We start from the raw sequence: 5,820 nt of genomic DNA on the forward strand, positions 1-5,820 counted from the left end.
ATTTTAAATCAGCTGTAGATAATTACTTTTATGACTATAGATTTATGTTAATGTAATAATTATATTCATAGTTAATTTTTGTTCATTGCATCTAATTTATGTATGTATATGTATGTAATTGAATGGGTGTACAGGCTTCTAAGCCTCAACCCAAATCACATCATAATCATAATCATAATAATGTCAAGATTTCATTTGGAGCAATCCTTGCCAAGAATATTCTTCTGGAAGAAGAGAGATGTTGAAGCTGCCAGGTCAAATATTCTCCTGTAGCTTGATTTAGATATGGTAGTCTCATCAATGAAATTAATACAGTTTTGAAAGGACAATGAAGATAGTAGGTGGTGGCCTTAATTCAATCGTACTGTAAAAACAAGGAACTCCCAGGTGATCAAATTCTGACTTGTTATTTATTTTTTCCTTGCTTATGCTCGATTTATTTGAATAATCCAAGAGCTTGTCCAAGAGGTATATACCAATATTCTTCAGTGGCTATACTGCATTTGACAACTTAATTGTGATTGTAGCAGCAGCTGAGCTCACAGATGCTAAGTACACAATGCGAGAGATACCAGGAGACAACGAAATTAGTGCTGTCGATGTTTTACGCCCTGCTCAGCCCTGATAACCACCCGTCTCTGACCAGAAACACTAATTCTGTAACCTCTAAGAGTTCCATAGTCTGTTGTTCATCAAAACTGCTCTGTTCGGGCTGCTGTCAACACCGAATTTCTACGCAACCGGCAATCGAGATTATTTGCACTGGCCCCATTCAAAATGGCGGCCGGTCGGTTACCATAGTTATTTTAAAGAGGGCGTGGTTTTGGAAAGAGTCTATTATAAGCGCCTGCAAGAACTAACGATAAGCACCCTGCGTGATAACACGTTTAGCGTCTCATTGTTAAGTCACCTGAGTATGACATCATGGAGTCATGTGACCAAATCAGCATAATAGAATCTAGACAGCGTTTCATCTGTGTTGATAGGCGACCACACTCATCATCAGCAGACTCGCATTTTTATATTTAGCTATTTACACTTCATAGCTAGCTGGGCTTTGTAATGAATGCCAACAACTGCAGCAACAACGGACAGCAAACACGGAAGTGGATGTGTAGCTAAATAAGGCCTAGCCAATCGTTTTTTTTTTTTGTTTGTTTGTTTCTGGTCCTCAAGTTGCAATTCAGCTTTAGATGAGGGCGGAATTCAGCGAAGTGACTGTTCAATTAGAGTATTAAATGATTTGTTACTGTTCTATTAGAGTATAGCTATAGCTACTGGTCACCATGTCCATTTCTTGCAGGTTTTCACTGACCAGTAAATGTTATTAAATTATAACACTGAGACTCTTAAACAGTTAGATTTAGCATACTTGTTGCAGCCCAAATAGTCTACTGTGTATTTTTCAAAAATCTGCCTGATGCGGGAATTTCCCGTATAGCTAGAAATTTCAGAAGGGATGCGGGTGATTGACCAGAAACACAATTACCAATTGAAGTGGCCTAATTATTATTATTATTAGGCCAATGAAACTTAATTACCAGTTTCTCGCTCAGATTTTTGAAAATTTGATGCGGGCGGGTGGTTATTATTCATTATTCATTATTTTTCCAAAAGCACAACACACATCCCAAACATGAAGATTTATGCCAAAAAACAGTGAGATTTATATTGATTACTCTTGCATTAAATAGCTAAAGTACGTTACTAATCTATAACAAGTGATTTTTCCATTAGAGTATAGCTGATTGCTCTATTAGAGTAAAAGTGACTGTTCTATTAGAGTATTTCGATCTGAAATACCAATAATGAAATTCCATGCGGGTGTATCAAAAGCATGCGGGCGATGACGCGAAACTGCTAATCAAGTTTCATTGGCCTTATTAATACTTTACAGAACTGTACAGATCAATAAACAAAATTAAACAATATTTAAGAGCTTATAACAATTAAATTACAGAACTGAAGGTCTACCATGTCTTGCACTGGTAGCCATAATTAATTACTTACAAATTACAATAAGCTATATAACTACAAATAATAATTACAAGGGGTAGCTATAAAGAGTACAAGTTAAAGAATAAAATAGTTTGTAGGAGCTGGAATGTTTAAACATTTGGAACAGGGGCAACGGAAATAAAAAGTACAAAGGTTATTACTGTCAAAATTGTTAACAAAATGATTCCAAAAATAATTCTTGAGTTTGAATTTGATAGTTAGGAGGGTTTGGGATAGGTCAATTAATGGTAAGCTGTTCCACAATCTGGGTATACGGTAGAAGTAGGAATTCATTACACTGTTTTTAGATGCTATCATGTGTCTAAGTTTGTAGCCTGCTGATCTTGTGGGTCCAGAGATAAATTCCACAAAGTTTAATATGTTGAACTTTTCAGATGGAAATTTTACTGATTTTATAAAAAACATGATGTCAGCCTAAGACATCCCAGCCTTCTCGTGGCTATACATTAATTTACTATAGCTATAGTAGTCTGGTGATCTTGTGATTCTTATGAAAGGTGTCTGTATACATGAGTAGACATCGCATAAGTCACCAATAATCTTAATTGTTGCTACTGTTGGAATTTTAAATTTTTTTAGTTGGCATGATTTCTTTTATTTATTTATTTATTTAGGCTTTATGGTGTAAAAAAAAGGAAAAAGGTAAAAAAAAGGAAAAGAAAAAAGCACCAAAGGTCTATTGGTAGCTAGCAACCAACAGCCATAAAATACGTACAATTAATACTAACTACTTAAATGATTACATAGTTACATAGTTAAGATTAGAAGTGATTAAAATTGGTTGTTGGAGGTTTAGTTTGGTGACTTCTGGAGCATGGACACAGGTAATGTAGAGTGCAGTTGTTGTTTTCATCAAAGTTAGTCAGGAAATGGTCCCACAGATATGATTTCAGTTTAGATTTCAGCAAACAAACTGACATGAAACCACAAATGGTTATTCCATATACCGAATAATTTGCAAATCATTCTTTCAAGCAGTTTACCCTGTAACCATGCCAAAAATTTAACATTGCATTTTTCAAAAATTGTACACAAATCTATTGTTATTAATATTATTTTATCTGATGTGTACAAAGTGTGGGCTGTAAATGGTTACATTATGTTCTTACTGTCCTCCGAATTTGAAGTAAATTGGCTGAAGCAAATTGGCTGAAGCAAGTCAATTTTGTAAGTGGTGCAATAGGAAGAATAAAAAGATGAAGAAAAATATATAAGACAAACTTTGAAAGTGCATATCTCGTCAGTGAAACATGGCTGGGAAAATTCAGCTCAAATTTGAAACAGAAGGTGCCCCACTCTGAGGGAGTTTCCACAGAAATGGTTAGTTTCCATTTAGTTACTATTGAGTTGTGGATGCGTGAAATGGTATTTTCATAGTTCCTGTAAAACATACACTTGTCTGTTGTGTGGCTGCTTGGCCGCACAAAACACTCTCATGAACCTTGATCACTTAAAATATATTTTGTAGCCTGGCATCGGAAGTTAATGTAGGTTCTTGTCAAGTGGGGTTGCCATGTATAGTGGGGGAACAATACAGTTCCACTTGGGGGAGACATATATGATGTGTACTGTACAATTTAGCTTTGGCTGGTGTATAGAGATAGTTCTACTGGGAAATGTGTGAAGAAGACCTATAGAGTCATGTAGGTTTTGTTATAAAATAGCATCATGATGAGCATTCCAGTTGAGGTTGTCATTGGTTAAATCTTTGTGGTTGTGTGCAGTGCTAATGAGAATGTCCAATACTGTATATACTAAAGTATTACATTGAAGTGAAATATAATGCATTTTAGAAGAGTTGAATGATAAAGCACTCCAGAAAGAAGGAGATGTTGTTGTGTATGATAAGCCCAGACAGCGAAGGCCCTAAAATATTACTCTATACCCTATAGATACTGCTGTGAGAAGGTATACAAGCTAACACAAACTGAAGTCTGTTAGTTTAGTTTTACCTTTAACAATAACAATATCTTGCTAAAGCAGGAACCTTTGCACAGGGAAGTATTTTAAAGCATCCTGCACTAGCACAAGTGTATAGCTGTAGCTAACGCATTATATGCTTGCATGCATACATTGCAGTTCGGTTTTTGTTGCTGGCATGTACAACAGCACAGGGTTATAGCTATAGGATAGGGCATGGGTGGGCATTTCCCTACCATCAAAATTATTACTCTACTTTCCCAACCATCACCAACAGTTTTGCCCAAAATGCCAGCCTATTTCTATGCAAGACTTTAAAAGTAATACACAAGCAACCTAATACAACATATTTAGTATAGCTGCATATCACATGCACGGTGGCTTAACAAAGTTCTTAAACAAGTTAAAACACAAGACTTGAACAAGTTGTTTGACAATGTAACATGATCAAATAGTGACTGCGAGGGAAAATTCCTTGGAAATACCAATGACCTCTCTTCCTAAGTTGCATGTGAGATGCATTTGAAATTGAAATTGTAGCTAAACGTTGACGAAACACCATGCCATTGGATTGTACTAAGGAACTGACATGGATGGTGGCCAATAATATAGGATGGTTGCAGTAGACGACTTGCTGAGTCTGAATCAAAGAATGTATTGCAAACGAGTGTGCCGAGATTTTGCAAAACACCAAAAAATTAAGCAGTCAAGCATGGCATGTTAAGTGGACAGATAACTTTTAACAGCTGTACTGTTGACCCAGTAAGTGTATGTTTAGCACCTTGGCTTACAATATAATATATAGAGTGCAGAGTGATGTGTTTAATAATTGTTTCTTGTGGCAGGTCGACTTGAAGTCACATGACTTCTGCTACCACGATCATCATTGGATTGGTTTCCTGCATTCAAGTGTATGTTGTTTATTGGTCGTTTGTTATTTGCATGCAGCATCATTTGTTCAACACTACAGGACATAGCTAGCTTGTCTGCATTGCATACACTTAATATGATTTTTTAACAATGCCTCGACTCATTAATGGGAGCATGTTTCTGGGAATCATGCATGCCCTTCCAACAGAGAATTTCTGGTTACACCCCTACAACAGCAAATGGAATAATATTCTAAAGTAGCTAGCAGAAGTTGGAAACAGCACAGCTAGGATCCAAAACACCTTCTGCATCCATGCATGATCAATATCAAAAGCAAAAACTTTTGTCCTTAGTCTGTAATTCACTTATCTGATACTTTTTTAAATTCTGTCTGGAATCTTTTCTGCATTCATCAGTTTTGTGTTAAGTTTCTGCTGTTGTTGCTGTTTTTTTCTGCCAGCTAGCTAATGACACAATTTAATCAAAGAATAGAATTAATTACCTGTGTCATTAGTATCAATCAAAGAATGGAATGAATTACCTGTAGTTATAGCTATCTATTGTACTATTCATGCTATATCTGCATGGGCCTGCAAGAAGACGTATTCATTTATTTTATTTTTTATGGTTACTGGGCAGTCATGAGCACTGCCTCCTAGGGTAAAAAAAGGATTACAAGGTTAGGTATATCTAGCTATCAGTGTGGTGCTAAATAATTGTTAGTGAGAAGTGATTGTAGTTAGCTGTAAGTTCATCTCTTTCAAGTAGCTAGCTACATGTAATACTAGCTAAGCCTGTAATTTGTTGTATTAATTTACATGTAGCTACGTATTTATACAGGCTAACGCTGTATAGCGTAAAATAGTCTTGTGCAGTGGCATAGATTACTTGATCGAGAGAGTTTATGACTATGGCAGTGGTATAGTACCGTAGCCAGTGAGGTTAAACCGAGGTGCTAATTGAAAACTTAATATAAAGTGGGTGTACTCATCACGTGAGGGACTAATTTCC

This window comes from Dysidea avara, chromosome 5 (genome assembly GCF_963678975.1).
Source record: "Dysidea avara chromosome 5, odDysAvar1.4, whole genome shotgun sequence".
NCBI lineage: Eukaryota > Metazoa > Porifera > Demospongiae > Dictyoceratida > Dysideidae > Dysidea > Dysidea avara.